The sequence below is a fragment of the Amphiura filiformis genome, chromosome 3 (genome assembly GCF_039555335.1).
Source record: "Amphiura filiformis chromosome 3, Afil_fr2py, whole genome shotgun sequence".
Lineage (NCBI taxonomy): Eukaryota > Metazoa > Echinodermata > Ophiuroidea > Amphilepidida > Amphiuridae > Amphiura > Amphiura filiformis.
The window spans coordinates 13,602,093-13,614,504 of NC_092630.1; the positions used below are offsets into that span (position 1 = coordinate 13,602,093).

General features: G+C 35.2%; 1 long non-coding RNA gene across 1 annotated transcript in view; it reads left to right on the forward strand.

Moving 5' to 3' along the window:
- Positions 1-857, forward strand: part of LOC140148067 (uncharacterized) — a 467,679-nt gene extending 466,822 nt beyond the window's left edge. Inside the window, exon 2 of the long non-coding RNA XR_011858439.1 lies at positions 125-857. This is a non-coding gene — a long non-coding RNA (uncharacterized lncRNA). The remainder of the gene's footprint in view (positions 1-124) is intronic.
- The last annotated feature ends 11,555 nt before the right edge of the window (positions 858-12,412 follow it).

The following is a 12,412-nucleotide window of genomic DNA, read 5'->3' on the forward strand; positions in this document are numbered from 1 at the left end:
TCCAGCACCTCCTGGGAGATACTGTAGGGATGCTGCAGCCAAACAAAATTGTTTCGCTTGCCCAAGATCGCATTAGTTGGAAAGCCTGCTCCGCAGCCGACTGATGATGATGATGATGATGAAGCGTCCTCTTCCTGTCAGAGGGAGCGAGATGAAACATCCAAATCACAGGTGACGTCATGCCGACCGATATATTAAACATCACATACTTTTATACTTGCTACCAATGTAAAGCCGTGCATTGGGTCTCCTCAATGATACCAAAATAAGTATAACCATTCCTTACATAGTGCTGCTATGATGTCATAATGTGAGAGCACCAGGGCAAGATTTGATGGCTGTGTACAAGAGTGTAGGCTGAAATTGATTTTTAGCTTATACTTACCCGAACATGCAATTTTCACTGTTTCTGCTAAATACAAAAGGAATTTTCTATTTCAATATAACTACTTAGTATACAGTTTATATCTTTTGGAATAACTTCACAGGAATAAAATTAAAATCATCAATTTTACCGGTGGTCTGAGGTGGTGGATTGAAATTGTTACCACCAAAATGAGCATGAAGGGTGGATCTATGGTTAGCTTAAGCCATTTGTATGTAAGTAAAAATGTTATAGTATTCCGGATGAAATTTTTTTGGAGGGGGATGGTTCAACCCCCTTGTAGGATGAGGGTTATTAGCCCTTGACTTTTCACAATTTAGGATCTCCTAGGTGCAGGCTTCAAATTGCTTATGTTGTCAGGGATATTAACATCTTTATTGTACCAAATATTGTGTGTACTTATGCCTATGCCAAATATTTACATGGATACTATTTTATGATTAATGTAGAATAAACTCATGTATAGCCTATATATTTTGAGCCCAGATTATTTGGTCATTCTTACAGCCATTATAATTAAGTAGACTCGCACTGTAACTTTGCATAGATTTGTTGCCAAACTCCTGCATGGTTTTAGGTTGGGGTAATTAATTCAATTTTAACTTAACCATTGAAAGTGAGATATTAAATGTTTTGCCAAATCCCAGCTACAAATTAAGCATGCTACTGACTGTTCAGTGCATATTATTTTGCACAAGGTCCAATGCACATGTTGCTTGAGAACTACACTTACAAACAATTTGCAAATGAAATATAAAGCGAGTCAATTCATCATGCATCACTTGTATATGGTCATTTTCACAGTAAAGGGTGTAACTTTTGATTTTTAGGGTCAAAATTTCAAACCACTTAAATATGTTTCTGTTTACTGAAATCATGAATAGAAGCAACTTAAATTCCAGTAAAATAATGTTTCAAGGCTTAAACCTTTTGATTTCTAATAAAAAAATTGACATTTGCATAACATTTTGGTTAAAATCTAAGAAAAAATGTATTTTACATAACCTCAGAAAATTATGACATACATGTGAAATCCCATTCCAAAGTAAGTCAACAGATATAAGTTAAATTTTATACCATGTTTTGCTATGTTTGTAATTGCAGTTTTGAAAATTTTTAACATCAAGTGTCATTTACAATGGAAATTTCCAAACCTTAAACATATTTTTAAAGTTTTAATTGGGTTCCTAAAATAATTTGAATGTCTAACTTCATGTACAAATACTACTTGATGAAAGGAACCTCCTGCCAAGTTTCACAGAAATTGGAGTTATTTTTTAGAATTTGCAATTCAAGCGATTTGTGTTTCGGAGGCTTCAGTTAACAACACAGGTGATCATAAAAGTGAAATATTTGGCTAACTACTACAAGTTGACATAAAAAAATAGGTAAAAAATATCACAATTACCAATTTTCATGCTTTGCTTCTAAGTATTGAATTTCAGTTGTGACAAAAATTAAATTATCACAGCAAGTCATTTTTTTTGTTTCGGAGGCTTCATGTTAACAATTGTTAAACATTGCAGAAGTAGTTTTTTTGAAAACAACAGTGTTGGGATCGTCTAAGCTGTTATTTTCTTGTGTGTATTGAATCAATGATTCTATGCGGCAGATATTGTAGATTTATCACATGTTAATTTTTTCACCCATTTGTTAAGTATGGTGTTTTTTGCATGTGAAGCCTCCGAAACAGGCTTTTGTGGGTATCAGTATATTTTTCAAACATTAACCATAATGTCAAATTTTTTTTAAATTTATGACATTCTGCACATATCAAGTAATAATTACAATGCAGATATCAGTATGAAATACACCAATTTAGATATGCATAGATGATAATTATTCTTATTGTTGTTTCGGAGGCTTCATTTGTTTCGGAGGCTTCAATTGTTAACGGAAAGTTTGTATTGGGTCCCATTTTCAAACGGTGATATATATCTCCACGATTTAAAAACATGTGACTTGAGGATCTACTTTGCTACATTTTGATAAATAGATTGAATGAGCTCTTTTATTTATATTTGCACAAGCTTGCTGAACAGTTTGTTTCGGAGGCTTCAAAAAAGTTAACGAAAAAAACGGCTCTTTGAAGTCAAGATTTTATAAAAATTTGAAAAGCTTGCAAATCGACTAATTTTTGTTACCCATTTCAAGTTAAGATAACAACTGTTATGAATCAAGAAGAAGTGAAGAAATAACCAAGAATTATGAACCAAAGCTACACCCACAAAGTTTGTTAACAATTGTTAACGGAAAATGAAGCCTCCGAAACGACAAATATCGAAGTCCGGTTCTCAAAAATACAGGGCTGATCACAATTAAATCTAATGTGGCAGTGTTTACTGAACATATGACTGTACTTTCAGGATAAGAAAAATTATCCATGAACTAACTGAAGAAAACACAGGGTTTTACAAAAATGTTACTGTTTTTATAGTTTTTCAAAATGGCAATATTAAGTACATTTAAGCCTGCTAAAACTGAACGCAGTAACTCCCAAAGCTGATTATGCTACCCAAGGTAGCTGCTAACTAGATGACTTATGTGGCCAAAAATCATGGAATTCTGTGGCTTTATTAGAACACTACGGATTAAAATGTTGAAAATCCAAAGTTACACCCTTTACCGTGAAAATGACCATATGTGATTCGAGGAAGAATGTAGAACTTGATTAAACCTATGGGCACTATCGGCTGAATTATCGGCCTCTAAGAACTACTTTGATTGGTTACAAAGAGGACTACCATAAATATTCGCCAAATGGTGCACTTGGGCTCCTTTTCCTTGGGTTAAATTTCATGTGCAAATAGAGAACTCCCTCCTGAAATCCCAATAAAAGTTTAAGTTCCATGCCCTTATTTGCTGGAGGGAATTTTACAGGAGGGCACTTTTAGGTTCCTAAAATTCCACTGTCAAGGGAGCCCATAGTGTCATTAGGCGAACCTTTACGGTATGCTATATATTGAGCCAATCAGAGATATGTTAAGAATAGTCAGTAGGGCTGAAGGGGATTAAGGTTAAAAGTACTAAAAGCTTTATTTTGATTGGTTACCAAAATGATTATATCATGTAATTAACCAGTCAGGGGATCCGTAAGAAAGACAGTAGTGCCCATGGGGTTAACATAAATACAAACATGGATTGGGCTATTCCATTTAAAAATCTCACTCCACTTGAGAAAAAAGTTTTGGCCATTCCAAATCCAACAGTTATTTTCCAATTCCAAGCAAACTTTACCGACTATGGATCAAATTATATAAATTCCAAGTGGAGTTTTCAGAAATGCAACTGGATTGACCATTATTATTATTGTACTTAAACCTGAAATTGAGAAAGAAGTGGCATTTTCCGCAGGGGGTGTGGATTTCAGAAGGAATAACTCACAATTTCTGCACACCACAGAGATGCTGTCACTTCTCACACATCTGTATCATCATGTACCTTTATTTTAAATATGTAGCCTTAGATTATTTGTGTCTTTATACCTTGTGAAATTATCATGCTGGAGGTTGCAAGACTGCTCCATACATTTTGGGAACTTGAATTGCAGGAATTGCAGCCGCACAAGTTTTGATTAAGTCAATTTTATGTAAATATTGTACATAGGATTTGTAACGATTGTCTTTGTCTCTAGTATTCATTTCATTAAAATGTCAAATACAAAATATAACAGTACAAGGTTTGCTATTGATTTATTTGATATATTCCCATCTTGAGTATTCTAGATATACCCTATACGTTTTTCAATATATTCCAGATTCAGACACTTGCTGATGTCACACATTATTGATTATCCAGATTTTGGGAAAACAACACTTGTAAAACATTTTTGTGTCAGTTCCTGAAGAACTGACACCTTCTCCTACAGGTTTGACGATCATGTGACAAATCAAATCTGTGATGTCAATATTAATATCGATATCAAATTAAGGCTGTTCTAGTTAAATTACATACCCATTGGCATTTTGGCTGTTCCATTTAATTTACATACTCCCTCTGAAATAATGGCCCCAAAATAGCTGTTCCATTTAATTTACATACTCCCGCTGAAAAAAATGGTTGTTGCATCTGCTGAGAAATCAACATTTCCCTCTGCCTGTGCACTTAGTCCATGAATTGATCCTGATTTGTATTGTCGTATAGAGTTATTAATTTTGTACACAACAGGGATAAACAGGGATGTTACTATTGTTTAACTAAATGAAGCATACTTTTGCTTTTATCTTTCTTTGTCCTTTATTATTTATAAATTAGGTGATTTAATTAATATAGTTCTTTGTTTCAGCGACCCTGGGGTAAACAGACAAACAAAAACATGGGTCAAAATCCTTCAATTTCTGTGAAAATTGAACAAAAAGTACCCAAATCCCTACATTTTATATCTCCCTGTGTTATAGACAAATTTTATCTACCAAAACACGTTTCAAAACGTAAAAAGGGGCCAAGTTTAAAAAATCTTTCCTGTGTGGCTTTTCACCCTTTTTAGCTCATTGTGTTAGCACAATGAACTCTAGGCATGATCCATTTTTCTGTATTTTTTTTCTTTCTCTTGCTACATCGTTTGAGCAATGGATCTGGTAATTTGAGGCGGCGATCTTTGCATGATGGTTCATGATTGTTACTTATTTAGCTAAAAAAATTCGGACGGAAAGTATCATTTTTGGAGCATTTTCTTACAAAAAGTTTTACCTAGTTTCATGGAATAGTCTCCTATGCAGACTGTTTGTGGTGCTTTTCATATTACAAACACTGTACAAACTCCTTGATCGTGCGAATTTGTAAAAGAGATGGTTGAACTTTACTGTTTCAGTGCGGCTACAATGTCTGCTTTTCAGTGTTGCTTTTAGCACCAATTGGGCTTGTGCAGTCTATAGGCCCTTACTTCTGTGCACGAGCCATGAGCAAATAGTGTCTCAAATTCTCCCAAATCAGAACTAATTGGGCTACCAAATTGTTGGTTGGCAACCCTGACTATGAACAAACATCTCACTCATTTACACTTTATATCACACATCTTGACCCAATTAGTTATGTAAACATTTACTCAAGGACACAGGTGAAATGTCCTTTTGACTGGCACTGGCCTAGTATATCAGTATATGGGACCATGACAACCCCTCTCTGACATTACAAAACAGACAAACAGAAAGTCTGAACAGGGAAGTGCTGGGGTAAACACTAGGCTAGAGGCTTTTCCCTGTTCTGAAGATTGAAGGGAGCACTTGTTTGAAATATGAAGTCAGGAAAATTAGATGTGTGTGCAAAATTTTATTTATTTATTTATTTCATTTACCATGAAAGTGTTGTAGTTTTTAAGTTTCAAGTTTTTATTTGGAAATTGCTTTTACATCAGTGGCACTCATCTATCCGATGGTGCATCCAAGACATTAAATATACTTGTGAACAAAACTGTATTAAACAAAATAAAATCAAAGGATACTCGACAAGCAAAAGGTACAAATAAATAAATGCCTTGAATAAATAAATATCTTGAGAACCGCAAGTATATTTTCAAAATGCTGATTTGTGCTTGATCACAGCACTATGGTGATTTTGAGGTTTGAGAATACTGAAATGTGTTTTTTCAAAGTTGGCAGCCCTGTATACATAGTTATACATGGCTATACATAGCTATATATGGCTATACATGGCTATGACATGGTTACATATGGCTATACATAACTATGCATGGCTATACATGGCCATACATAGCTATGCATGGCTATACATAGCTATGCATGGCTATACATAGCTATGCATGGCTATACATAGCTATGCATGGCTATACATAGCTATGCATGGCTATACATAGCTATGCATGGCTATACATAGCTATGCATGGCTATGCATGGCTATACAGCTATGCATGACTATACATAACTATGCATGGCTATACATAGCTATGCATGCCATTTACCATGAAAGTGTTGTAGTTTTTAAGTTTCAAGTTTTTATTTGGAAATTGCTTTTACATCAGTGGCACTTATCTATCCGATGGTGCATCCAAGACATTAAATATACAAACAAAACTGTATTAAACAAAATAAAATCAAAGGATACTCGACAAGCAAAAGGTACAAATAAATAAATGCCTTGAATAAATAAATATCTTGAGAACCGTAAGTATATTTTCAAAATGCTGATTTGTGCTTGATCACAGCACTATGGTGATTTTGAGAATACTGAAATGTGTTTTTCAAAGTTGGCAGCCCTGTATACATAGCTATACATGGCTATACATGGCCATGACATGGTTACATATGGCTATACATGGCCATACATAGCTATCCATGGCTATACATAGCTATCCATGGCTATACATAGCTATCCATGACTATACATAGCTATCCATGGCTATACATAGCTATGCATGGCTATATATAGCTATGCATGGCTATACATAGCTATGCATGGCTATACATAACTATGCATGGCTTTACTATGCATGGCTATACATAGCTATGCATGGCTATACATAGCTATGCATAGCTATACATATCTATGCATGACTATACATAGCTACGCATGGTATTCCTGACCATAACCCATAACAAATGAGCTACAGCACCAGTGGTGCTCTTGTTTAAACTTGGTCCCATTCAGTAAAGTGGTACCGTAATAACATGAAGAATGAGTCCTAATTTCTACATGCAACAATTAGGTTTAAGACTGTTCGAAAGCGGTGCAATATGACGTAGGCTATGTATTATCAAAAACATTTGAAGGTTTATGTTTCATTATGTTGCGTGTTCATAAAGAGTAGTAGAGTATTATATATACTTAGCAAATTGACTGTCTGTCAACCTGTTACATATTATAGGCCCTACATCTGTACATAAGGCGCAGGATCGCACAAGACGATGAAGAATTTAACAAAGTGAGTATTTGCTACTTTTGCTTAAATCAAAATACATTATAACGTCTTTACGGAAAAACTTCAATCAAGCACGAACATTAATTAATTTACTCTACAAAATGAACACTGACAACTAAGAAAACAAACAAGTAGCCTAAAGATGACTTCGAATGGGTCTTTAGAAACTTTCATAAATGGGACCAAGTTTAAAAAAAGTGTGTAAAGCCACACAGGAAAGATTTTTAAACTTGGCCCCTTTTACGTTTTGAAACGTGTTTTGGTAGATATTAATTCTTTTTTTGAGGTAAAAAGATATTGCGCGGTAAGTGGTTCTTTGTAGCCATGCGAGGCAAAGTAGTTGGATATCCCTATTTCGCGGTTAATGGTTCTTTGTAGCCCTGCGGGGCAAACTAGTTAGATATCCATATTTCGCGATGAGTGGTTTTTTGAAGCTTCGAGGGGCAAACTTGTTGGATATCCATATTTCGCGGTTTGTGGTTCTTTGTAGCCCTGCGGGCAAACTAGTTGGATATCCATATTTCGCGATGAGTGGTTTTTTACAGTTTCGAGGGGCAAACTAGTTGGATATCCATATTTCGCGGTTAGCAGTTTTTTGTAGCCCTGCGGTGGCCTATGTTCGATATCCTCATTCCGCGGTTAGTGGTTTTTAAACGACCCGTAACCACCCCAATCAGCTGCATGGGGTAAAAGAATTATTAAAAAAAATAATAGCTGAACCCTATAGTTCAGCCAGGGACTGGAAACGACATATTGGTGACTATATATAGAGTGTATTCAATAAACCCAAGCGGAACGAGAGCTGCTAAGTAACCGCTATCCGAACAAATAAACACATGCATTATCAGACAACGAGTGTTCCATTTCCTCATAGCTTCTCACGTTGTACACACGTCAGTCGAATTTGGCGGTGTTGGTTTGTTAGCCCTCCAAGTTATAACATCGTTCACTTTGTATTGAACATTTTATGTGGGCCGCACTGTAATAACATAAAGATCATTCTGATCAGTGTGATGATATCATTTCAAGAGGTCACTTCCCGATTAACATGATTAAGCTAAACAGCCTATATGTCAGGTAGTAAATTTAACTAAAATGACATAGTCTCCATAAAAGCTTCCACGGAATATAGAACAGAAATGGCAAAGACGCCATGGAAACTCCTACAGAAATAGCTAAGTCGCCACGAGAGTGATCACGTGTATGAGGGCGGTATAACAAGTCCATTTTATTTTACGCCGTGGTGACTTTGTCATTTTTGTAAAAGTAGACACGGTAGTCTATTGACCCAGTCGCTTAAAACGTATTAAAATCGTATTAATACTGGTTGCTCATTATTCAAGAAAATAATGTGTTATTAAAAAATTGGCTGAAGCAGGGCCGTAGATAAGCCGGGCCTGAAGATAAATAGTAACACATAATTGACAAAAATTGTTAAGTTAATTCATGTATAAACTGAAGGGACTTGTGTTAATATTGGCAACATTTTTCAACTTGAAAGGGATATTCGTGACGAATCGGTTAGTGCTATAATACGCCTAATATTATAGGCCTACGTAAGATGCGTGATATATAGCATGACAAGACTATAAAAAAAAGTATAAACCGACTCAGTATAGGGCCATATATATGGCCTATATAATATTGAAATAGGCTTAAGGAATTGGAGCTAATTGGACAACAACGTTTGTATGGTGTTTTTGTGGAGCCATCAGACACACCAAATTGCATTCTGAATACGAAGAATATCCTTATGATCAAATCATTTAGATTTTTTGGGTGGGTGTAGTTCTGTCCTGGCAAGAAGAAGTTTATGTTCACTAAGTCATCTGACCCCGGGCCACCTCCCAGTGGTCATCTCAGGTCAAATTACTAAAAGTGTCCTGTGGATATGAAATGGTAGGTACAGTCAACATTTAAAGCTCATTTTTTGGAAGGTCACCCAGGGGTCATCTGAGGTCAAATTAATAAAACTCAGTGTCGTATGGGCATGGAACTTAGTGGGTAGGCCCTACAGTCAACATCTAGAGCCAAATTTCTGGAAGGTCATTTTGGGGTCACCAGGGTCTCTGAGGTCAAATTAGTAAAACTGTCATATTGGGCATGAAACTTAGTGGGTACAGTCACCATCAGCCAGGTAATCGCGCCTGGCCGAGAACCGCCAAATATGGCTATTAAACCGCTTTGTAGGCCTAATGATTAATATTATCATACCGCATGCAGTTGATAGCATCGTATTATCATGACTGTATGCCTAGTAGCAGATCGCTTGTTTACAAAGTTGTACTCAAAGTATTGTCATGACTATGCTAAACGAGCCCATGCACAAAACTATGACTCCCAGATTTCTGATGGTATAGGCATAATATTAAGTTTTGTGGAGCAGGACGGGTGGGGTGATGCCAGTGATTACGAAGTGCTCCTTTAAGATTGGCTATTAACTTGACACCAAAAGACCTATAAATCATATAGTGAACTTAGACTAGAGTGGTAGGCCTATACCGCAATTGAACACTTAAAATGCATGCTGTGACGTGAACACTGCTGGGTCTAGGGCCTATACACTCGCATATTATAGCCTAATTTTCTATATTAAAAAGCATGATAGTACATACCATGTCATACATAATTAAAACTGGCTATATACCATCTTATGGCCTTGGAGCAAGATGATGATGGGGATGATGATGTTGATTATACGAAGTGCCCCTTAAGATTAGCGATCAACTTGGCACCAAAAGACCTATAGATTATATACGAACCTGAAGAGGTACCGCAATTGAACTGCATGCTGTAGATACTGGGACTATAAGGGCATAATTATACACACTCGTATATATTATAATTTTCTATATATATGGAACACAGCATGATACATAATTAATACCATCTCTACTGAGATAGCACATGTAAGATTGTGTAGCTTGCTATCTACAGTAGATAGCACCGATGAGGGTTTCTGGTGGTACGGTATACAATGGTCTCAACTTTTTTGGAGTAAGCATGTAAAGCGTATTCACACTAACAACAAAAACCCACACACCCCACACTTGTATACCTGCAGTGACCTGCAGACCCCACGTTCATCAACTATATCTTCAATGTATAGGGCCTAATTTATAGCTTTTGATTTTGAGCGCAGAATTCAGAAAAATAGAGTTTGAGCTCACTTTACATTATTTTACACCCATGGCGACTTTGTCATTTTGGTAAAAGTAGACATGGTGACTTCCCTATTTTTGTAAAAGTAGCCACGGTAGTCTATCAATCCAGTCGCTTTGAAACGCTTGTTGAAAATCGCAATGGCTGGTTGCACTATTCGAATCCTCGAAACTACTGTTTTGTGCGACGCTAATTATACATTATATTTTATCATTGCTGTTAATAATGTTGTTAGTGTTTGGTGGTGGTGGTGTGTGGGTGTGGGTGTGGGGGGGGGTGTTTGGATTTTTTGGGGTGGTGGTGTGGTGATAATCTATCGTTCATATATAAGTTCATTCATTCATTCATCCATCCGCTCGTTCAACAATACATTCATTCATATATTCGTCTCAGATTCATTCATTCAACAATTCATTCATTCACTCCTTCATTCATTAAAGATACACATCTTATAATCTTTATAAGATTGTTAATCATTATTTTATAAATTCAATCTAATACTGCCATACTGGAACTTTTTGCAACTCACTTTGCTCGTGTTGCGTCCGAAAACTTCGGATTTCATCAGGCATCTGATCGGAAGCAACGTAGCAAAGCGAGTTGCAAATTTTAGTTCCAGTATTATTACTATATAGGCCTAGGCCTAGATTGAATATAATTATAAAATAATGTTTTGAACTACTGGATGAATAATCTACACCCAGATATTGTAAATCATTATTTTCTATTAATGTATGCAGTGCATATTTTAATAATTAGATGTCGTAAAAGCCTATCCTATATTTTGCATATTATCATATCATATAGGCCTAATTCATCGATCAATCAATCTTTATTTTCATCAATCTCATTACAAACATTATAGCATTATTATATACAATTATTGTGTATTAACAAGATTTGATGAAGGTAGGTACATCACAAAGCCGAGACCTGATAACGATGTACCACCTTTTAATTAACAAATAATTATAATTTAATCAAAACAACGAATATACACATAAACATAAATAAATAAACAAAGAACCCATCTTAATTTACCATAATACAATTTTAAGCAAACAAATATTTTAGCAGTAGTATAGTATCAAGTAGTATAGTGAATAACATAGAATTATATCCCCCAATTGTTCCCATTGTTTGCGTGTACAATAGGACATTTGCATATGAGCCGATCACATTGGTCAAGTTGATCATACTTCCTGGATTCCGACACTTCAAATAATTATCCTCTATTATTTAGTCATAAGTTCTTATTTCAGTAGATATGAACCAAACAATATTAATTATTATTGCATATTATTGATAATAGAATTATACCCCCGCTATTGTTGCTATTGTTTATGCATATAGTGCGGCATTTGCATATGAGCTGATTACCTTGGTCAAGTTGATCAAATTTCCTGGTTTCCGACCACTTCAAATCATGATACTCTATAGTTAAAAGCTCTTATATCAGTAGATATGAACCAAACAATATATATTATTGATAATCGAATTATATCCTCCTATTGTTTATTTATTTATTTATTTATTAACCATATTTAAGCAGGGTAACCTACTCAACAAATATTACAATGTTGATTTTCAATAGGGCCCTGAGACAAACATATAAAAGCATTAAATACACGTAGAATATACATTATTAAAAAACATAAGAAATTGAGCTTTAACATTACACAGCATTAAAATACCTTATATAAATATTATACAGCATGAAAACCAAGTTTTTGTAATTAACAATAATTGAAAGAGAAACACGAAGTATTTAAAAACATTTGACATGTATGAGCTGCAGAATTAGTTGTGCTACAATTTCAGGTCTTCTTTGAGTTTCTTTTTGAATTGCATTAGTGAGTTGACTTGACGAATATCTTTCGAAATAACATTCCATAATACGCTACCTTTGTATTGGAAAGAGCTTTTTCCATAATTTGTATTGCACTTTGGAATATATAAATCGCCATTTACACTACCTCTAGTGTTAACAG